General features: G+C 45.1%; 1 pseudogene; it reads right to left on the bottom strand.

Moving 5' to 3' along the window:
* Positions 1 to 9,439: 9,439 nt before the first annotated feature.
* On the bottom strand, positions 9,440 to 9,556 carry LOC136642389 (5S ribosomal RNA; annotated as a pseudogene).
* Positions 9,557 to 24,531: the final 14,975 nt, after the last annotated feature.

Raw genomic sequence — 24,531 nt, 5'->3', positions numbered from 1 at the left:
TATCCACAGCGTACTGGAGGCCAGGAACTTATCAGTTGCAAACTTTTCCAAGATCCAACACAGGGTGCATTTTGGCTTCCAGAAACGGTTGATTTCAACCGTTTTAGACTCTCACCACTGCAGAAAATATTCCTGTGAAGCTGCCGAAAGCTTTCAACACCCATTGCAGAGCTGGCTGTGCAAACAATCTGTTTGCATTGTGAAGTAGTTAGCTGCTGAAGATTCACGCTAATCACTCCTCAAAGGCCCTTAGTGGCCAGCCTTTCATGCCTCATTTGATCAGAGAAAGCCATCTTCCAAGAAGCTACCTGAAGCATCTGCTCATTATCAAGTAAACTACCTTAAGAAAAAGGAGAGAAAGTGTAGCAGAGATTTCGATGGAACGTGAAATGATTCATGCTCATTTCAGTTCTTTGCCGGGCTCCTTTGGAAATGCACAAACTGGATTCTGGGGTGAAACAAATATACATATAATTAAAAATGTAGGCATTATTAGAGATTCAGATTCATTTTCTACTCCTGCCTGTCTTTAAACCGCCCCCTCCCCCCAAAGAAAGAAGTACAAAATCAGTCTATTAAATCTTCATTTTCTTTGCCATTTTTTACTTTCAGGTACAAGGCAGGCATGAATATTTCAAGACATTAATTTTAAGGTTTGCGAAGTGCTCAAGATTTTTGGGGGCTATCAATCTGTGCCTAATGTAAAGTATCACATAAAAACTCTGGCACCGGCAGCTGTAAGTATGCACTCAGAATTAAGTACCGTAGATACTCGCCTATAGGGCGATAAATTTGTCCCAACAGATACCTCCTGAATCTACCCTTTGCCTTATCTGCGGGGCCACTCGGGGTCAGGGCTGTTTCAGGCACACTGCAGAGCAGCTGTGGTGCTGCTGGGGAGGGTGATACTCCACCCACTCCCCCACTGCGCACGGGGAACCTGACGGAGCTGCTCCGCTAGCCCTGCTGCTCCCTCCTTCCCACCTAGAGTGGGGAGCCTGACCAGTCTGACCAACATTACACACACACCCCTGTGGACCCCAATCCAACTAGTGATTTCTCCCATTCTCCTTGGATAGGATTGAATATTAATTTAATGAAATCAAATTTTTCCAGCATCTGGTGGGGAAAACAAAAATAGACCATGAAAATATATCAGAGCTGATAAGGGTTTGGTTAGGAAGCTGATTTGTCTCCTACACTAGGAGATGCACAACTCAAGCCTATGCATGTCTACTCAGAAGTAAGTCCCATTAGAGTCAATGGGGCTTACTCCCAGGAAAGTGTGGATAGGATTGGGCTGGCAATCACTTCATCAATGGCTGATAAGTATTCCCTTCAAATAGCAAGATTCATCACTTTAAAAATACAGCCTCTCCTCTTCAGTCAAACAACAAGATTAATAAATCACTTTAAAAACAGAACCCCTTTTCTGCTCCTGGCCAAGTAAAGTGTGTGCTTGTCTCTCCCCTCCCCCCTTTGCCAACTGCATGGAAACAACTTTAAGGGGAGGGGGAGGAAAGCGGGAAGGTTTGGAGATCAAAAGGGGGGAGTGGAAGAGGGAGGGGGTTGAAAAGAGAGATTTCACTTTGATGAGAAGCGCTCCCAGGCTGGGAACTAGGAACCAGCCAGACAAGGATCAAGGAGGGTTTCTTTCTGAAGGTCAGCAAGTTCAAGAACTGCAAACTGAGCATGCTCAGTACTTGCCCAGATGGGGGCTGGAGTGCAAGAGCTTTGCAAACAACATGCAGCGAACACAGAAGGCGGCAGCCTCGGAGTGGAGGGAGAAGAGGGCAGGGTGGCGGCAGCCACTCTTGCAGCTGACGGAGAGGGAGAGGGAAAGCTGACAGAGACACAGAGACAGGCAGAAGACAGGCTCGTACTCTGCCCAGGGGTGTGACTGTATCACTACGAAAGGACAACCTGTGCCTCCCCTTTGAGTTCCTGGCACCTCCCTAACGAGCCGTGCCTCAGAGTAACACTGCTGTAATTTGTGAGCAGGCCCTTAAGTCACATGGGCCTGATAGAGCCAAAGAAGGCTTGAGACTACTATAGAATGTTCTTTTGCTTTTACAATGTCCCTTCGCTTCTGAAAGTGGCCATTAATGCCATTTCTTACCCCTGCTGTGACTATAAATCACCCCAAGAACATGGCAGAAAGTTTGGGCTGTGAGGTCTTATAATAAGTTTGGGCTCTGGAGGTCTTATAATTAGCCATATTCCAGATCCTTAAAGATGAGCAGCTCAAGCTCTCTAGGACATGATTTCTCAATTGTATTATTGCTGGGGCAAAGAGGGGATTTTTGAACTAAAATTGGCGATACATTCACCCTCAAAAAGTTGAGATGGCCATCTTTATTATTTTATTTTTATCCTGTCCTTCCTCCAAGGAGCTTATAATGGCATTCATGGCCCTCCACCCTGTTCCCATTTTAACCCCGCAACAAGCCTGCGAGGTAGGTTAGACTGAGCATGGCTAGCCAAGATCATTCAGTGGGTCTTCATAGGTGAGTAGCAATTTGACAGCCCAATCCTATGCTGGCCTCCGCTAGCAGGATGAGCACCCACACTGTCTCAAACATGCTGTAAGGCAGGTTGCAGCAATGCACTGTGCCACTGGCAGAAAGGTCTGCATTGGCTTTCCAACACCAGTTTGAGAACAGCACCTGCTGAAGCAAGTAGGCACTCCTCTGGGTGGCAGGGAGGGCAGATCACACCTGGAAGGGGGCACAGATGCATAGAAGTCTTCGGCAGTATCCTATCCCCCCTCCTGTGCCTGAAACCCTGATATGGGGTGGCCTGGATTAGCACCAGCTATAGAGTCGGTGTGGATCTGAGAAGTGCCATAGAGGCTCCTGGGGTCCTGTTACATCCAGGAGACTTCTAGTAGCCACAATTCCCATGCTGGATACAGCTGAGGCTACACCAGCCCTGCGACACTGCAATGCAGGAATTTGGTTAGAATTGGGCTGTGAGTCTGGGTTTTCCCATACTAACCATTGCACCATACTTGATATTTGAAACTGCTTTCTGGGCAATTGTGATGCTACTGGGATCCCCTCCCCCCCACCAGCTATATTTCCAGGGAATCCCAGTGTGCCCTCCCTCCCACCAGATGGTGTTGCTGCCTATATATTGATGGGTGGGTGGGAAATCAGTCCGCATCAGCGGAAAAAGGAGCAGCCACAGCTGCTTTGCATCTCCTGCTGCTGAGCGAGAGGAAGGCTCAGCCTGATTCTCATTTACCTGGGAGTAAGCCCCAATGACTATTATGAGGCTTACTCCTGAGTAGACATGCCTAGGATTGGGTATCAAGTCCGCCCTGCAGCTGATTGGGGAGGTTCCGGGCACAGTGGAGTGAGTGAGAATGAGGGAGGCAGGAGCAGGCTGGAAGGGAGTGTGTCTGCTGAGGCCACCAGCCCAAGAACTGGCTGGCTGAAAGGGTTCTGGTGCCACAGTTTGCCTGCAACTCCCCAAAGCGACCCTCCCTGCCTTGTCTTTTGCCTTTTAGGGGAAGGGTGTTGGGTCACAATCCTATCCACACTTACCTGGGAGTAAGCCCCATTGGCTGTAGTGGGGCTTACTTCTGAGTAGACATATTGCCTAGGATTGGGCTTTTGGTTGCACTCTTTTTTTCTTAAATACAGGAGCAGGCAATTGGCACTTCTCCCCACCCCACTCCCTCCCATAGGCACATTCCCCCCCCCCAAATCTCATAATTGCAGTTAGCACCTCTCTTACTGTCCCTCCCTCTGCACCTTTCAAAGGTCCACAGTCACTTTCCTCACATTCTCTCCCCCCCACTCCAGTTGAATCCTGCACTTCTTTCAATCATGTGTCTTCATTGCCCCTCACCCCACTATCTGCTCAGTCTGACCTCTCTTTGCCAACACTTTCTGGCAGAACACTTTAATAACAACATTTTCCAGATTCTTTCCAGAATCACCTCGACTTTCCTCTCCAAACTTCTTGTGAGTCTTTGGCTGCAATCCTAACCACACTTTCCTGAGAGTAAGCCCCATTGAACAAAATAGGACTTACTTCTGAGCAGACCTGGTTAGGATTGTACCCTTTGTCATGTAATGATTTAATTGTATTAATTAAAAATTAATTGTAATGTAGTAATTTAATGTAAGTAAAAAACTGGTAGTGTGCCTTGACAATTTTAGTGCCTTGTCAGTGTGCGGTGAGCTGAAAAAGGTTGAAAATGGCTGCGCTGAAGTCTTTCAAATATAGAAAATCATTGCAGAAGGTTAGTATTTAGACTCACGCTAGAATGGAAAGCATCTTGTTTGCACCAAAACATAATTCTGCAGCAGCTGCACTCCTGCAGCAGTGTCCCTGAGCTCCTCTACATTCCTCCAGGATAAGCAGATCCACTGTAGCAGGTCAGCTTCCTCTCAGATGTGACACTGTGACACTGTTTCTGGACCTGGTGTGCATGGCTTGTGGCAACAGTCGCCGCCGTGTGCCCATGGTAATGCTCCCAGCATCCTGCGTGGGCAGTGAGTCTGGGTGAGATTGGAAAATGGGAGATTCCAGGAAATTTCTGGACCCCCTCCTTTGGCTCCTGGGCCCCCTTTTTGACTCTGGACCTGGGTACAAATTACCCCCTTTACCCAGTGATGGGATTCAAATAAATTAACAACAGGTTCTATGTCCTAATGACCATTTTAAGTATACCAAAGGATATACCGAAAGGTAGTTTAATAATTCATGCATTAAATACTCAAATAAGAACAATAAAAGAGGTACACAAAACCAGATTATGTTTTAAGAAAGAGCTTTAAAATATTAATGAAAAATATTAAATACCTGACAAACTGTTATTGAAGATATTTCCATATTGCTGTTTGATTGGTCACTTGCAATTTTCTTTGCTTTTATAGGAGCATCATAGGATGTGTGATTTATCCTTAATCATCCTAACCAATGAAGTAGGATTCCATTCCTTTAGCGGTAGGCCAATTAGACTGATAATCATTATGTTTGATATATTAGAAACAGTTAGGCAACCTCTCTTCTCTGAACATATAATGTTCATCTTTGAAAAACCCCTTTCCACTTCTGCTGAACTTACAGCAATTGTTCTGACAATATTTTTAGCTCTTTGAACACTTTCAGGAATGTAATAGTTCCGGGAATTTTTAAAAATGTTTTCCACAAAATCTTTTTGAGTTATGGTACTGCATCAGATATAGTGATAGGTGCAGTATAAGTGACAGATGATGATCATAAAAGGGGGTGTGCTGTCAACCATGCTTCTGAACATGTGCAGAAGGCAGTGCTTGCCTTGGTTTTTTTACATTTGCAGCAAAAAGGCAAAATAATGCCCACATTCATTTTTATTAAACAACAAACTTGCAGAGATGGAAGTTGGTAGAGAACAATATTCATGACCATTGTTCTGTTGTAACTGGTGGTATGTTATAGATGATAATCTTACTCGTCTGTGCCAGGTGAAATGTATATACAGTCCAGTTTCCCAGAACTATATATCAGTAATTTCATCAGGCACAGAAGGGTAAGGCCCAAATTCTAACCAACTTTCTAATGGGACATGTGCTGCATCCCGCAGTAGGGTGGCAGTCACAGAGGCATCCTCAAGGTAAGGGAATGTTTATTTCCTTACCTTGCAGCTGCATTGCTCTTATGTCAGTGCTGGAAAGTGGGTTAGGATGCACCCTAAAATTTTCATCACTGGCCTGCTACCAGTTATAATTAGAGCAATAGTCATGAACATGTATATTGATATATAAGAAGAAAATCAACACCACTAGTAATTGGTTGTTTGTAAAAAATCATAAAGTTGGCATAACATATACAGCCACTTGCCACAAGTTCCTTTGCTTCAGGTGCCTGTTTACATTATCCTGCAGGCATGGTTCTGCTTTTACTTATTATGGACTATTTCTATGTTATTTGAGGTGTTTAAGAAATAGTATTACTAGTACTACCTCATAAGTGACAGATCGGAGCTAGGGCTGCAAGTAAAACCTGCACTTATGGACTTAGCACTCATCCTCTCATTGATGAGATGGAGGCTTGCAGCAGAAGCTCAACTTGGTAAACCACAGCGATTTTCAACCAATATGCCATGGCACACTGGTGTGCTGTGAATGGTCTACAGGTGTGCCGTGGGAATTTGGGGGGGTGATCATTTATTAGTAGGGCCTGTAGGGAATGTGAGCCCCCACCAGCAGTACGGTGTGCCTTGTCAATTAAAAAAAAAATAACAACTAATGGTGTGCCTTGACAATTTTAGAGTCTTGCACTGTGCCATGAGATGAAAAAGACTGAAAATCATTGGCACAGCATGCTGCAAAATACACATCACACACCCTCTCCACAATCTCCCACCCCATCCCATCCCACTTAAGTTACAGTCCAGGGAGTAAGACCAGCCAAGCTATCCACCCTACTGGAGCAGTCAAGCAAAACTATACAGTGGGGTACAGCAAACTAATTATGGGGCAGCATCCCACAAACATCTGGCATGGTTTAGGGGCCACCTGCCACGATGAAGGATTCAGAGCCCCATCCTCTGCCTGCCTACTCAGAAGTAAGTCCCACCAGAGTCAATGGGGCTTCCTCCCAGGAAAGTGCAGCCTTAGAGCCCCCATCCTCTGCCTGCCTACTCAGAAGTAAGTCCCACCAGAGTCAATGGGGCTTCCTCCCAGGAAAGTGTGGCCAGGACTGCAGCCTGGGAGAGGGCAGTGCTTTCTCTAGCCAGCCTCACATCACCAACCATGTGGTGAGTAGCCAGCCAATTCCCACGCTGCCTGCGTCCATCTCGGAGGCTTTCATGCCTCTTCCTCCTCCTCCTGCTGCTGCTCAGACAGACCAAAGCTGCCCACCAAACGCAGCCGAGCGCACCTGAACTACTCTCGGGATGTTCCATTTCTGTTTCGCGTGCAACACAGCTTCGTTTCGCTCACTGTCTCAGTACTGCTGGGCGGTTAGAAACACGCTCCTGAGCTTGAAGGTTCCTCTTTCAAGGAGGCAAGTGCTTAGCTGATAAAGCGGTGATTTTCTACCTTTTACATCTGACAAAGCACTAGAATTGTCAAGGCACATCAGATTTTTTGACCTAAGGGCCCAATCCTATCCAACTTTTTAAATAAATTTATTTATTGACAGTGGAACTCCATGCACCCACTGAGAGCCCGATCCCCTGCTTGTCTGCCTACTCAGAAGTAAGTGCCATTCTAGTTCATGGAGCTTACTCCCAGGAAAGTGTGGCATGGATTGCAGCCTGAAAGGGGAGATGTCAGGATGCCCCTCCCCCACTGCTGCTTCTGGTCCATTCATTCCCCGCGGGGCAGCTGGGGGAGGGCCCAGAACAAAAGGCTCCCCTGCGGATCATGGACCCCCCAGGTGGTCTGGGGCCAGGACAAAGCCGCAGCCTGTTTCCCGGTGCCAAGGTGGCTGGAGGGGACAGGGACGAGGCTGCGCAGGCAGGCTGGGCTGTGATTTGTGCTGCAGGGCTTGAACTGGCCACCAATCCGGGAGCAGCTGCTGCTCCAGTGCTCCTCCGAGCACGATTGCAAGGACCCAGCAGGCAGCAGTCCCGCAGCTCATTAGCAAACGGTTCGCAGAACTGCTTCCTATATTAGCAAACTGTTCTACAGAACCGGTGCAAACCTTTACCTCCCTTTACCTCCCCTCGGCCCTGGAGCAGGGGGCATATTTTCACTGCAAACCCACTAATCTCTGCTTTGCAATGAACCACTCTCTTTTTGCATTTTGTGTTACCCACCACTCTGAGTGTAAACCCAGAGAATTAGAACCAGAGTCTCTGCAGGGTCAGTTTCTTTGAGAAGAGAATGGAGTTGTGTTGCACTTTTTTGCAAATGTGTTTCATTTGCTGTACAGGGTGGTCCCACTGGCATTCCTGGTGGGGGGCAAAACATTTAAGTTAAGATTAAGATTAACAGTTAAGATTGTTGGAGGGAGGCGGTGACAGATTCTGCATGACTGGCACCCTGAGCCTGCTGCCCCCTTAGACCCTCACAATCTACCACCTATGTAGCTGTTTCTGGTGTTTGCTTGGACAGGCCACCCACTGGTGTTCCTGGAGGGGAGGCAAAACACTAAGTTTCTTCAGGTGCCTGGCCACTAGTGTAAAGCGGCCTCTCCTCCCCGCCTTCAAAGCCAGTCGTAGCTGCAACAACACACTCTAGCTCTGGTGGTAAGGAGGAGGGACCACTTTACAGGTCTGTCCATGCATGCAAAATCTACCCTCTAGCCCTCTCTTGTGAGAGGGACAAGATTGTGCCTACAGTTGGTGGGTCAAAATCATTCAAGGAGCTACACTTTTAATAAGAATAAAGGTATTCAAAAGTTGAACAATGGAGGAGAATGTGGAACCAAATAACAAAAGAAGACCTTCTAGCCTACTTTTGTACCCTACATGGAAGACTCATCCTTCACTATACCCAACTGTACTTTAGTGTAATTGTGCGTGGTTCAAAAAAAGAAAATTATTGTGCTATTTACTCCTGCCTCTTTTTTCCCTCCCCTTCTTCTCTCCCCTGCATTGGCTTTTGGATTATAAGATCCTCAAGGCAAGAAGCTGCCCTCCTATACTTCATAATATGCCATTCATGTCAATGGCATAAAACTAATCCATAATAATTGGAGCTACCTTGTTTATATCCATGAACCTCCTTGCCTTTTAAGATTATAACCTGCCCCACAACAATTTGATGGTGATGGATTATTTCTTTTGAGTATATTTGCCATCTCTTCTTATATCCACTCAGATCCAATAGACCCATTGGGGCTGCTGCAGCACAGCATGGAGTAAGGGGAAGCAATACAAACTTGCACTAGACACAGTGCAGGCCTGCCTGTTCCAGTGCAAGTTAGGATTGGGCTGTCATAGGCAGGGCTAGGCTTGCAATATCATATAAATCACTCCCCATTGAGATTAAACATGCCGTTGAATTGGAGATGGCACAAAAAAGGACATTAAGGCTCCACTCTCGTTGCTGCCGCCAGAGTCATCTCTCTCATTGTTGTCACACATTTCAACAAGAAGGATTTCAGTGCTCTGAGTGTCGAGGCAAAGGCCGATGTTTCAATTAAAGCTTCTCAATCTTGTGTCTCCAGAAAAGTTCAATATTGCTGTTACTAATCTCTCTTCCCTGAACATGCTCTGAAAGCTTGATGGGTCTGACCTTCAATCTTTTTCTCAGCTTCCTCTACTTTATCTCTATTCTCCTTGTGATTCTGGAAATATTCGCTTTGGCACGAGTTCATGTCCTCAATTTCCCCAGGAAATTTGCTATCTATACCTTCACAGAGCAACAGGTGCAAAGCTTTTTCACTCCCCCCCCTCCTCCCGCAACCCTCCTTCACAGTCCTGCATTGCCTTACTTTCCGACTGCCAGATTTGGTTGGTTGGCAACCTTCAGTCTCGAAAGACTATGGTATAAGCCTACAGCACCCAGTATTGCCAGGCGGTCTCCCATCCAAGTACTAACCAGGCCTGACCCTGCTTAGCTTCTGAGATCAGATGAGATCAGGCATGTGCAGGGTAACAGTTGCAAGATGGAAATAAGGTGCTTTATCATGGAGAGGACAGCAATGCATAATTCCTCCAGCAAACTGGAGCGAGGGAGGAGAGCCAATAAGGAGAGGAACCAATAGAACTGGTTCAGACCGGCTTCAGGCTTGTGGGAGCTTTGCTATAGTTTCCTGGAACCTGGACCTCAAGGTTCATCAGCTCCAGTCAGGTCCAAAGTACATAAGAACATAAGATTATTTTCCACCTTTTTCTTCACACTGCACACTGACAAGGTGCCATCATTGTCAGGGCACACCACCAGTTTTTTGACAAGTGGCAAGGCATACCGCACTGCCAGTAGGGGGCTCACATCTCTCAATGGCCCTACATTGCTTTGAGTTTTAGAAAAGCGGTAGAAAAATCCTTAAAAGAAATATATAAAATAAATAATAAATGAGCCTCCCACAAATTCCTGCGGCCACCTGTGGACCAGTCACGGCACACCAATGTACCATGGTGGCACACTGTTTGAAAATCAACAGCTCTAGACATTGATATTGTTCATATCCTGGATAACTTTCAAGGGTTAAAAAAATACTTCTAGAATTCTGGTGAATTCTTTGAGGAACTTGACTGGGTGCTGTGGGAATGCACATACAATGCATGATATTGATGGCGCGTCCACTTAGTAGTCCATTAGTGGCAAGCAACTGTGGATGCTGCTGCAGCAGAAGTTGTGCTTGGATATTTATTGTAGTAGTGGGTGTAGCATTTGGAGGAGTCTCTGTGCCTTGCTGAGCTCCATCAGGTAAACAGACATTCATTAGGTGCATCTCCAGCAAGTGATTGGGGAAGTTTAACCTGTTGGATTTCTTCCTGGACATATTGCTCCCAATACCCATTTATTTATTCATCTTACAAATGTATACCTTAAAATTATCCCCATAGCATCTTCTAATTATAAAACAGACAACAATGCAGCTACAGTCCCAGGGCAACTGAGTCTGTATTTCAGTGTAGCCAGCATTATGTTCACCACCTCTGTGCCTCAGCCCAGATCCCCTTCCAAAAAAAAAAAAAAAAAAAAAAAAAAAAGATGAGAGGCCCATTTGCTTTCCTCACCAGCTCCCATCTTTTTTGTCCTGCATTTTATTGTAGTGGCAATAAAAGGTATTTCAGGCATGATGGGCAGAAACGCCGATTGGAAAGCAGAGTGAAACTCACCAGCTGAGCTCATATTGACAGCAGTCCAGGCTCTAAAAACTCTTTGGGTTTTTTTCTAGTAATGATTTTTGTTTGGTTTCTTTTGGCCTTGCATATGTAGAGATGGTCTATGTTGGTGGCATTCTCTCAAATTTCTGTAGAATCACCACATCCATGGAGTAAACACATACACACACACATACACACAGGAGGAAGAGAGAGAGAGAGAGAGAGAGAGAGAGAGAGAGAGAGAGATGCATGACCATAATACTGAATTGACAAAAACACATAATGCTCCATTGCATTTGGGGAGGAACACCATCACATTATTTCCTTTTGCAGATGAGACACTGCAGCTGTAACAAAGCGTCTGTTTGAAAGTCAATGTTTCAAAGTCAATGCAAGAAACTTTGGTCCAACAGGCAAGATGTTGGTCTTGGACTTGGAATCAGACCTGTTTCCCAAACACTCAAAAGGTAGGCCTGCTTACAGAGGTGGTGTCAGTCAAGTTGGCCTGAAAGCCCACACCCATCACAGAACCCATCCGGTTGGGCCGGTCCCTGAACCCTTAGATCTAATGACAGTGGTAGTGTATCTGGAGATAAGTGGGGGCACCATGGGGGGCCCAGTGAACGACTTTGTCCCAAGGCCTATGGCAATCTGGCGCTGACAGTGCCTGCTTAAGTCAGAGGACTCCTTTTGCAGAAATCCAGCTTCAAATGTGCAAAGCTGCAAAGCTAACTGGGTATTTTGAACTCAGTTCCAACCATCTTTATTTAGAAGTAAATCAGATGGATTTCAGTTGGGCATCTTGCAATTGAAATGCGATGAGGAAGGCATCCAAAAATCAGGAATTAAGATGAGCCTTAGTGTCACCAACCACAATATCCTATGCACAGCCAAATAGAATAAGTGACATTGTAAACATTTGATTTTCTCTTTTTAAGCACTCTATATTTTTTCCTGTTTCAGGAAGCTTTTTACAGCTGGAAAGGGAACTGATTTTTATCCTCTGACTGTTTTTCTGTCTTGCTGCTGTTGATTGCAGTTTACCATTGTTCTTCTTTAAATGACCGCTGTTTTTTTTTAATCACCTGAATGTGTTTTGTTGTCTTCATATTTTTGCAAGTTACACCGTCATTTGTGAGCAAAAATCACTGTATAAATAACATAAAGTAAATAAATAACATGTTGTAGGAGAGGGGGTGTATATACCCGGTCTACAAAATTAATTCCATAAGGTGTTTACATTAGTGACTATTAATGACGGGAGAACCTGAAACAACATAAGTGATAAATAAGGTATGAGCCCTGGGTATTTATTTTCACAATCTGAAGGAACAGGTACTAGTGGGAAAAGAGTATGACATATCCCTTAACTTTGGCATATTTTTATTAGTACAATAAGTCTCTCCAACGGCACGATGCACTAAAATTATGCTTGGGGTACCATTGGGTATAGTGCAATAAAACACAAGAACACAAATTAGTACTGCAGCTGGTGTTTGCCAATTTTTGAGCTGATCAGTCAACAGTCTTTTTTCGAAGGGCAATAGGCAAAACATGAACCATAAAATAATTATTTAAAATGGTTGTTGTGTGCTCTGCAGCTCCTGACAGCTATGGGAAAATAAGGTACACTGTAAAGGCACCAATGAACTATACCAAAGAGCCTAGGCTAGGAGCAGAAGTCATTTAAAGGGTTTATGGTTTAGGAGCAACTAGGCCACAATGCACTCATTATTGTAACAGAGAACACAAACTGACTAAGCCCAAAAGAGTGATGAAGCGTACAGTTGAAAGAAACTAGGGAGGACAAAAATTCAAATTTTAGTCTGCTTGGGGAAAAAAATGAATGTACAATATTAGAATGTACAATATTACTATTAAACTTTTCTATTACATTTCCAATGATAATGCTGTTGCATTTAGGGTTCTTGAAGAAAGAAAAAAGCATACATCTATTTACTATATTGTATAGTGTTTGTAACAGAGAAGCCTCTAACACATATATGTAATCCAATTTCCATGAGGAAAGTAAAAATGTCAGTTTGGGTGAGATTAAAACGTCATGCAGGACATGGATTGGGAAGTGGGAGAGGTTGTGGAATGTAAGAAAGTTAAGGGACAAGGATCCCAGTGATAAAAACAATAGAAACATAGAGTTGGAATGCACCCACAAGGTATTCAGTCCAAACTGAAGCAGGAAATCCTCCTAGAGCATCTCCAAGCAAGTGCTTGAAGATCTCCAGTGAGGAAGAACCCACCACTGTCCTTGGCAATCTGTTCCACTGTCAAACCATCCTTACCATCACAAATTTTTTCCTGACGTCCAATCAGAATCTCTTCTCTTGTAGTTTGTTGATGCTGTAGCCTGTCACTCTCTTCACTTCCATGCTTCTCCTCCTGCTTAGTTCAAATCTTTTCAAATCTAGGGAGCAGGAGGAGAAGGCACAGTGGCGGTGATCAGTGAACAAATCCAGACAAATCGCCAATCTGCTGTTTCAGGTGATGCCTCAGATGGCCTCATGAATGGGCTGGATGGCAAATTGGAAGACGATTTTTGTCACAGTTACAGCAAGAACTGAGCAGGCTACCTCAGACTTCTGTGATGTTTACCAGCTGCCCAACAGCACCAGGGAACGAGTCTCTGCTGTGAAGAAAAAAAGTATCCCTCTTTCATTTTCCTCAAACACTTCATGTCCTTAACACAGTGGTTCTCACACTTTTAGCACAGGGACCCACTTTTTAGAATGAGAATCTGTCAGAACCCATCGAAAGTGTTGACATGATCAGAAGTGACATCATCAAGCAGGAAAATTTTTAGCAATCCTAGGCTGCAATCGTATCTACACTTACTTAGGAGTGAGACCCATTTACTATCATTGCTAAAAGAAAATACGTAGTAGCTTGTTAAAAGTACAGGTCTGTCACATTTCCCCAAATACAGTCGCGTACCATGGTAACATCAAGCCTAACTTATTAAAAATAAAATATTGAAATGAATGGGGACCCACCTGAAATTGGTTCGCGGCCCACCTAGTGGGTCCCAACCCACAGTTTGAGAAACACTGCCTTAACAGATACCATTCATATCATCTCCAGTATGATTTCCTTTAGACCCTTGATATTAATGATGGCAATTGTTTTTTCCTGGTCTATCTCCAACCACAAACCAAATCCTCTTTCCACTGCTTTCCACTACTTTACATTGTTACTGAATTGTTCCCCAGGCAGGATACCAGTGAGCAAAAACCAACCCCTACTGTCCCTTCCCTCCTTTCTGCCAGCTTTGAAAAAGAAAAGAGATGAATTCAGGGATGTGACGAGCTATAGCAGGACATCCTCCATCTGTTGTCCGATTGCTCAAGGTAAGGAACATTGTCAGGGTCCTCTTCCCAGGGCACATAATCTCACATATGGCTGTGAGAGCTGGACCATAAGAACAGACACTTTAGAATTATGATGCCTAACTGCAGGGTCCTGCATGGATATTCACAGCATATCTTCGACACACATTCTTCTTAATGGAAGTCAAAGGAATTCAGCACTTCACATCAGCCCAAGATAAACATTTATCAAGCACTAAAGGGCAGGAAAAATTCAGTCGCTCGTTTGTATTTTCAAAAGTCCCCCTTGAGGAAAGAAATCATTTTGTAAACCGTTCAGATGGATGGTGGTGTGTGGCAAAATGTAGCAAACCTGTCAACATAACCTATGCACATGTTATTCATGGCATCAGATCAGCAGTAATTACAGGCAGCTTAAAAAGGATTGAGCAAACAAAAACATCCCAGAGTCTACTGCTAAATTTTCTTTTCAAGTACTACGATGTCGCCTGGTATGTTTCTAGGAAACCTGGGGTTCCTCACAGAGAAGTCTAGTAATGGCAGACAACAGTCTGAGCAAGAGTTTGTCTGCCTTCCAGGGCTAGGGGCATGGGCTGAGGCCACATGGTCATGCAAGGGCTGCACCTAAGCCTGGCTAATCCCTGGGGCACCAAGAGTCTGCTGCTGCTGTTTGGTAAGTCAAAGCCCATGGCAATGCCTCCTGGGCAATTGTGGGGAGATGGTGGCAGCAGCAGACCATCCCTCAGAGCCATGGGCAGTTCCTGGACACCCTGTCCCCAAATGCTGCATCAGGAGCTGAGGCATCCAGAAACAGTTCAACACCACTAGAGAAGAAGTGAGGCCTACTGCTGCCTGCTCGCCATTGCCCCCTCCCCCAGTAAGCAGCAGACAGTCCTCTTCTTCCCCTACATCATTTTACAAATCCCAGATGTCCAACCCCCTTCTGCAGTATGCTATAACAGACGCTAGAAAGATGGATTGTCGCCATCCACTCCCTAGCTAGCTTTCTGAGTTGAGCATCATAGAGAGGAAAAGCTAACCAAGCCGTGATTGGGTGAGAATTCTCATTCACTGTTGCTACTGTAGCTGAATGAAGGAGAACTTGTGTCCATCTGCTGCTCAGGTCCCAGGCACTATGGGGAGGTACCCTGAGCCAGGGCCTAGGAGAGGGAGGTAAAGGGGTAATTTGTACCTGGGCCCAGGGTCAAAAAGGGGGCCCAGAAGCCAAAGGAGGGGGCCAGAAATTTCCTGGGATCTGACATTTGCTTATCTACTCAAACTTGTTGCCTGCACGAGATACTACCACAAGCATGTGCCTGCAGCTTCTGCAGCTACTGGCAAGCCATATATGCTGGGCCGAGGAATGCATACATGACACTCTTTAACACAGTGTCAGATCTGGGAGGAAACTGGACTGCTACAGTAGCTCTTTGGCTTGTGAAGCTACTTACCATGAAGGAGTGTATAGAAGCTTAGGGACACAGCTGCAAGGCTTCAGCTGCTGCAGAAGCAAGTTTTGGTATGCACAGGACATTCTCCATTCTAGTGTGAGCCTCAATATGCTGATGCTAATTTTCTGCAATGATTTTCTATATTTAAAAGATTTTAGAAAGAGGAGTGTGTTAGGTTTTCTGTATTCCTGTATCTAGCTACCAGTGCCACATGGGTGGGTAGAGCTGGGCTCCAAATACTTTTCCAGCTGTGTCCACACTCCCCATGTCCTTTTCTGCCCCTCCATGCCCCCATTCTACTTGCCCGTCACCACCCTCCACTGATCTGTTTCACCCCTCCCCCTCTGCAAAGGGGCCCAAAAGAAACTGTGTACCCCCTGATAGAATTCCTCTCAGAGACCCTGCCCTGTGCACCCTGACTTCTGCTTTCTAGAATCAGCATGTGCTTTCCAAAGCATAAAGGAGCAGGTCATTGGGTCACTTGGGAAGCCCTGGCACATTTGAAGTGGGCCACAGACTTGGTGCTCAATGATAAATGATTTTGTTTGACAGGGGGCTCTGGAACTGGAGGAGATCCCCTAAGGCAGGGGTCGGCAACCTGCGGCTCTGGAGCCGCATGCGGCTCTTTCAGCCGTCTGCTGCGGCTCCAGATGGGTGAAAGTGGCAAAGGGGGTGACAGAGCGCCTCTCTGTCACCCCCTTTGCTAAACTAATTACTATGTAAAAATATAAAAAAACTGTTTATTAATGGGAGCCAGCAGAGGAGCAAGCGCTCCTCCTCCGCCACAGCTCCCTGCTAGCTGAATGATGCTGACACGACCTTAGGGTCACGCCAGCGTCATTCAGTTGACAGACAGCATGCCGAGAAGGAGCAGAGAAGAGAAGATCCAGGGACCGGGACAACAGCAGAGCGAAGGTAAGCAGGGCTTGGCACCTTTTTTATGCACCTTTTTGATGGGCTTCCCCCGCAACAAGCAGCCGCCGCGCTCAGTTCTGCCTCCCAGCCCGGCGCCTGCCTCCCTCTCTCCCCTCGAAAGCGCAGCCACTGAACAAGGGTCCCCCCAGCCTCCCCCGCCCAGCCCAGCACAACCCCCCCCCCATAGGGCTCTTCCCCCCACCCCTTCCTTTCCCAGGCAAGCTTCCTCCTACACCAGGCAACTCTGGCTGACAAGTGCAAGGGCGCAGTGAGCCCCGTCGACTCTAATGGGACTGACTTCTGAGTAGACAGGCAGAGGAGAGGCTCTGAGGCTGCAGTCCTCTCCAAACTTTCCTGGGAGGAAGCCCCACTGCCTCTAATGGGACTGACTTCTGAGGAGACAGGCACAGGATTGGGCCCTGAGGCAGTTCATTCATTTCAAAAATGAATAACATAGCATAAAGGTAAAATAACTATATATGTAGTGTTATCTTCATTTTAGATGTCAAAAGGGTTTTGTGGCTCCCGATGTTTTCTATTCTCCAGAAAACGGGTCCAAATGGCTCTTTGAGTGTTTAAGGTTGCCTCCCCCTGCCCTAAGGGGACATAGGTGGGGGGGGGGAGGTTGTGAATGGCTGTTCTAGCCATTGGTTGTTCACTCTCTTAGTTTACAGACAATAACCAGGCTTACCAGGCCTGCTTGTTGCCCTGTACCAACTGAGAATGTATACCACAATCCTTTGCAAGGTGCAGAGATTCCATAGTGGTGCAAGGGTCCCTTGGCAAATGCTACTGACTGGGCTCCCAAAGAGCAGAAATTTGGAGAGCCACTGCTTTAGTATTCTCTATTGTGCCAACCAGTTCTTCTAACCACTATAAAAAGCCTTCTTCTTGTCCTTACTTTGCAAGTCACTGTAAAGGAGAGCGTGGATTTTGAGCATGTAAAAAGGGGAAAACATGAGTGAATTAGTACATAATGGGGCCAAGGTTGTGAAAGGGAAAGATGAGCAGTAAATCTGCTCCCTTAGTTCAATATAACACCAATATCTCCTTGGCGCTCAGAAGGAATGTCATGAACTCCCACTCAGGATGGTCCAAAATCTCACTCCCCCACTGTTCATGATAGATCTATTTTAGATCAAAGGCAAATCATGCCTGACATATGGGGAAATGTGTCACAGAAGGTCAGCCTCTGTTGAAAACATCTCAGGCTCACCGCCTGCACATGAGAAATGCAGTCTGTTACAGCAGCTCATTCATAGGTGTGAACTACGAGTATTTTGTGACCATCTGGGGTGCTATTTTATCGCAAGCCACAGTCACGCTGCAAAACAAGGCATTGTGCGAATCAACAAGATCAAATCTGAGATCCCACTATGGAAAACACAAGGCGTTAGCCATTTGGGCTGAAGAAGAAACACCCAAGGATATGAGAATGAGTCATCTCACTACAGAATGGCCAGCTAGAGAATCCTTGAAATGTCAGGGTGACAGAGCATGGAGTTCATTTAGTTTCCTAGCATTTATTAAGCAGATTTATCCCTTAATCCTGGGATCTCTCCACCCTTTCAACTTTGCGTCACCCAAAGCTGGATGCCAGTGCATTGCCCCCATAATGGACTCATGCAGTGGGCGGGGCAGTACCCCAGCTGGTGGGTGTGGTGAAGCACCATTGCTCTGCCCCACTTGTTTTCTTGGCTATAACTTTTTACAGAATAGAGATATTTCAACGCGGTTTGTTTCACTGCATTCTGCATGAAATTATGCATTGATCTATAACATGATGATCTATAACATGATGGCATTGTTTAAAAGTACCAAGATTTTAAAATTTTTGGACAGTAGTGGTGTCACCCCCCTGTGCATGTCAGCCTGCAGCCCCCACGCCCCTCTAGCAATGTTGCTGCTGTGCAAAGGTAATCTACACACTTTGTTTACATGTATGCCTGCAGCTCACAAGCTGCAGCCCTGGTCTGATGATTGATTTAAACCTGTACATTTTGCTGTGCTTTGTCTTCATACCCCTCCCAACCAAGAATGAGACAAAGGCATTTAGAATTATAATGGGGCCACCGTTTCTTTAACAATCACATAGAGCCAATTTAAAAATCCCACAGTAGGACATAACTCCTGTCACTCATCCTTCATCAATTGCAGGCTCCTATCGCAGAGGAGTCAGCCAGTAACTGGTGAACATCTCAATGAATGTGTCGACCCAATGTGCAGCAGTGGCGAAGAAGGCTAATTCCATTCGTGGGATCATTAGAAAAGGTATTGAGAATAAGAGGGTTAATATTATAATGCCGCTGTACAAATCGATGGTAAGGTCACACCTGGAGTATTGCGTCCAGTTCTGGTTGCCACATCTCAAAAAGGATATAGTGGAAATGGAAATGGTGCAGAAAAGAGCAACCAAAATGGTTACTGGACTGGGGCACCTCCCTTATGAGGAAAGGCTACAATGTTTGGGGCTCTTTAGAAAAGAGGCACCTGAGGAGGGAAATGACTGAGACATACAAAATTATGCAGGGGATGGATAGAGTTTATAGTGAGAGAGACGCTCTTTTCCCTCCCAGAATGCAAGTGGCATTCTGGTCATTGCCATGAGTGTTGTATAGGAATGGAGACTTCTCAGAGGAGAAGAAGACACCAGTTTTGGGGGATGAGGTCCAGCCATATTCTACACCATCTTCCCATTCCCCGACAGAGCAGCTCATGTGGAACAGGTCTTTTATTACAAGCTATAAACAGTCCTCCTTTGCATTGCATCCAGTCCTCCTGCAAGCAACTTTCTCAGTGAATTCTCAGTGAATTATGTCACTATTTCCTTCCCCCTCCTATGTTCTGTCTCTCCCTCCTCCTGTCTAGAATGTCTCTCAGAAGCTGACCTGGACATTATCTGTGCAAAAGAAATTCTCAGAAATTTGCTCCTGAGGCATGAGAGAAGCTCCCTGCCCTGCCTCCTGGAACCTGCCCTCCCACCATGTCTGCTGTTGTCTGTCAAGATGCTTGCTTACAGATCACCCAGGAGGTCTTGCTGAGTGATCACGAGGCAGCTGAGCTTGGTGCTACATGACCCTCCTGAAATTGGCTCGCTACCCACCTGTTGGGTCCCAACCCACTACCCTAGAGTAATTTGAGGTGTGTTCTACTCATATGGGGCAATGATGATGATGAGGCCCAACATGTCCAGCCAGTGTTCTACATGAGCTGATAATGCAATCTAGCATATACCATGAACCTTGGCATCATGCAAAGGTTTCCACTGGCAGACACTCAGAGATTCTTTGACAGACAAGTCAATGTAGAAACTGTTCCTAGACAGTAGAAAATTTGATTAGTACTGGACTATGCTGGCAAACCAGTCATACAAGAGTGCACAGCACAGTGGGAGTGGGAGTTCATGAGCTTAGTCCGACTATATCAGTGTTCTTAGCCAGTCTTATTGAATGGAATTCCAAAGGGTGAGTTGACCTTTCTGAGAAAATAAACCTTGCTGCAAAGGTGAGAAGATAAATTGCAATGAACCCAGTCAATAAATGGTGTTGGCATCCTTCAGTCTCGGAAGACTATGGTATCGCGCTCTGAATGGTGGTTCTGGAACAGAGTGTCCTCTCCAGTGTGCAAAGCCTGGGTAAAGTAGGTATAGAGCATAGGCTGTTACCCATACAGCAAATCCCCCCTCTCCATGTCGCTGAAATGGTCCAATGGAAAGGCAGAAGCCAATACGGTTGCTTCCAGTGGCGTCGCAGGAGTTGCCAGAACGTTATTGTGTTCAGCCATGAACTGCCTCAGGGACTTTGGCTCCGGATTTTGCCTTCAGTTGACTCCTGAAGCCTTTTCCTTAACTGGATGTAGCCACAAGGCAGTGGAGGTTTGGGATCAGAGTTTTCCTTCTCTCAGATGAGCTGCCTTCCCAGACTGACGAGTCCTGTCTACCCAGTCGCCTCTTACGACAAGTACAGCCAAACTGAGGGCCTATTCTTATCCCCATCCCCCAGGGGTTGAAAGCCAGTCTGCCCGAGCCAGCCAGGAGTCGAACCTAGAATCTTCTGATCCGTAGTCAGATGTGTTATCCATTGCGCCTCTGGCCCTCAGACAGCCAATAGACATACAGGTAAAGCCTATTTATCCACATTAGTTCCATTCCGTGAGTCGGCGCGATTAACAAAAAACGCATTGTGCTGAGTCCATAGAGTTAGAGTCCATAGAGCAAATAGGCTGCAGCCTGACACTTCCAGTTGGAAGGAAACTAAGGTAGCTGTTCTCAATTCCCTCCCCTCCCCTGCCCTCCCCACTCAGCCCTCCTGTTGCCAGCTGTTCCGCCTCTTTCACAGTTGGAATGGTGAGCTTGCTTGGGAAGCCTCTGTCTCCCAGACGGCCTCCAACAGTGCTGCAGGTTCTTTTCCTCCTCCTCTTCACTGCTGCTGCTCCTTTAACCCTCCCAACCACCATCATGGAAACTCCTCTACCCTGGAGCATTCTGGGACTTGTAGTCCAGCTCTCTGCTCACTGTCACTTGTCTCTCCAAGGCTTCCCAAGAGCCTACATCATGGGGGGGGGGGGGGAATCGGCAAACACTCCCTGGTTTTTTAAAGCAATCCCCTCTCCTCCCCTGCCTGCCTCCCCTTCCTGAGCCCTCCCCATTGCCAGCTGCCCAGCTTCTTTCACAGGTGGGATGCTGATCTTTTAAGAGTCCAGCCCTATGCATTTCTACTCAGAAGTAAGCCCCATTCCAGTAATGGGGCTTACTCTCAGGAAAATGTGGAAAGGATTGGGCTGTAAATTGCATGCTTTGATTGGTGGGAAGGCTTTGTGATAGCCTGCAGGGGGGGGGGGGAAATTCAGCAAACACTCCCTGGGTTCTTTAAAGCAATCCCCTCTTCTCTTTTAAAGCAATCCCCTCTGTTGCTACGGAACCTGCCCCTGTGTGAGTAAGTGAGCTCGAGCTCCACCTCCACCTCGCTGCATGTGTTCTGGCTACAGAGGTTCTTGCCCCCCTTCCCCTCTTCAGCCTCTTTGCTGGCTGTTGTGTCAGCTCCTCCCCACTAGGTATCATGCCCACTTAAGGCTGGTTAGTTTCCCTTTGCTAACTCACCTGGGTAGTAAGCACGCATCAGAGTCAAGTCTCAGTCCAATAAATGCAGATTGCCAAATCACAGTCCAAGGTCAAGGTAGCATCTCCCTCTGGGTCAGAGTAGCCTTTGGTCCTTCTGAAGCTGCCTTTTATCCTTGGTGTCCCATTAAGTGCAAATGCAGCTCAGCTGTGAGCTACCTCCTTAGCTCATTCAAAGTCCCATCAAGGTCAAATGAAGCTCACATGTCCAACCAGGTCTCCATTGGCCTTGATTGATTACAGCTGTGGAACCAGCCCTGCCCTTCCCAGAGCTGTCAGCCAGATGTCAAAACATGGAATCGCTATCAACACCACAGCATCCACCTGATGATCTTCTGATCTTCCATTACACTGGCTCAGGGGCTCCAGGAGTGTTACTGTTCCTTTACAAGGGGAACCTCTTCCAGGGCTATTCCCTGCCTGGGCGAGGTGGAGCCTTTTTGCAGTGTTTTGGGCTGCCTGGAAATGAATTGAGACACCAGCGCAGGGCAAAGGTGTGTGTGACATTCAGTACCCCCACCCCATTTGCAGATAAAAAATCTGTGGATAGGGGGGTGGAGTTAACACTCAGTGTAGTAGCAGGGAACCTTGGAGTACTCTGGGGGGAACTACTAAATAGAGGTGTTTCCAGAGGACCTCAGCAGTGAGGGACTCTTCATTGTCTAAGAAGAAGACATGAAGGCTGAGAGCTTGAACTCGGGGGGGGGGGATCTCTAGGGACAGAGGTCACAGAGGAAACCCCCAGATATCGCTCTATGCTGGATCACATCGTATACCAGACGCCATCTTTGGAGAAGATTCAGAGAAGACAGATTCGGATAGCTGGGTACCCACCCCCACGGCCTAGATACAACATGACAGCGAAAAAAGTTTTAAACTGTGAGTAACCAGTTCATTAAAAGGCTATAAAAAGAACTGCAATCAAGAGGTTGGAAGGAGGGAAAGATAACTTTAAGATTATTTACGTTGGCTGGTATTCACCCAGAGGGCAAAAGAGTGAACCTGGATTTAAAGAAACCCTTACAGGAGTATTTTTTTCTTTTTTGTAATAAGGGTGACTGGAAGAAAAGGTGAGAGATAAGACAAGATAAATAAGGGAAGATTAAAGATCATCCTGCTGAAATGGTATACATGGAAAAGAAATAAATAACTAACCTTTGAAAATGATTGGCAACCTTCAGTCTCGAAAGACTATGGTATAAGCCTATAGCACCCGGTATTCCCAGGCGGTTTCCCATCCAAGTACTAACCAGGCCTGACTCTGCTTAGGCTGAAATAACTTTTACTTTCGTTTTCCTAGCAAGAAGTTTGGATTCAGGCCTGGTCATTTAAAGGCATACTAACTTAATTTGACAGTGTTATTGACCTGGATTACAGATCCATCCCTTTTAGATATTAAAAACTAAGGATTACCTTGGACAAGACAGGATGCAAGATAATAAGACTTGGGTGACTCTTTAATTGTTTGACTGATTTGACATTGTTATTGACTAGATGTGGAATATTGACTTACCCCTTTTGGACATAAAAATTGGAAATTAGCCTTACAAGAAGGTGAAACAAGATAATGAGAGTTGGATGATTTCTTAAAATTGTTGGACCATTTTATCTCTGTTTTTTACAGCCAGAGGTATATTGGCTTGATTTGATATTGATAAGAATGGCATTCAAAAATTTAAAGGATGTTAGTAAAAGCCAGTCCTTATTAATGGATTTGTTGTGGGATTTCAGAAGTGAAATGAAGCAACAGATTAGAAAATTATCTGAACAAATGAAGCAAATAAACTCCTCCCTGACAAGCACGCAGGAACAGATTACAAACAGACAAGAAAAAAGAATGGATCAAATGTCGGATGAAACTAAAGAAGTGGAGATTTTTGAAATGAGACAGGAGATGGAAGAAGCAACTGTTATTATCAGAATTAATAGTTTTAAGGAAGAAAAAAGAGGGAACTTTCAGAGAGCGTGTCATTTCAAGAAGAAGAATTTTTGGATCAAATCCAAAAAGAACAGAATGAAGAAAAAGAAAGAAGAAAAGAGAGGGATCAAGAAATACAAGAGAGTTAAGAAGAAAAAGAAGAAGTGGAAGGAGCAGTGGGAGGAGCAAGAAGGAAAACACCAACAAGACAGAGAACAATGAAAGTACTAAGACAGAAAGTGAAAATGGCTGAACAACAAGTAGAATTTTTTTTTTTTGGTAAATATTAATGGACCAAATTCTCCTTAGAAGTGAAGAGTATTCCATTAATTAAGTATATCAGATCAAAGCAGATGTAAATGAAAACAAATTTGGAACACAAATATTGCGATAAATTAAAGTGGTATTAAGATAACTAAAAGGGTTATTTTTAAAAGAGAAATTATATAAAATGTTTTATAGATGGTATTTAATTCCAGAGAAAATAGTAAAAATGTACCCTGGGTCATCAAACAAATGTTGGCTAAGTAAAGAATTGAGGGAACTTTTTATTATATGTGGTAGATATGCGAAAAAGCAAAGAAATATTGGAAAATGATATATAAACTGTTACAAGAGATATTGAAGTGTGTATTACCATTCAAACTGGAAACATTCCTCTTAAATGCGACATCAGAAATTAAGAATCAGATAAGAAATATTTTATTCTAAATATTAGTTTAGTGGCAAGAATAGTGTACAAGTAAAATCTGAAGCCTTTTTATGATTGGATAGATAATTTTAGATGAAAAACATTGATTGTTTAGTTAAATTATTAATCAGTAGATTAACAAATATGATAATTTTTGTATTGATGAATAATTTTGTTTTTAGACATTTTCAATTTTTTTTTGACTAATGCATGTTGTAATCGATGGCCAATAACCTCATGTGTAACCTGTGCAGTCCCAGCCCTAAGTCTAACCTATTTTCCTTACCGGTATCTGTAATAAATAAACAAACTTCCTTGCAAAAAAAAAAAATATCCGTGGATAAATAGGCTGCACCTGTATTTACAAAGTGAGAGA

Source organism: Tiliqua scincoides, chromosome 2 (assembly GCF_035046505.1).
Source record: "Tiliqua scincoides isolate rTilSci1 chromosome 2, rTilSci1.hap2, whole genome shotgun sequence".
Classification (NCBI taxonomy): Eukaryota; Metazoa; Chordata; class Lepidosauria; order Squamata; family Scincidae; genus Tiliqua; species Tiliqua scincoides.
This window is presented reverse-complemented; position numbering and strand designations above follow the sequence as displayed.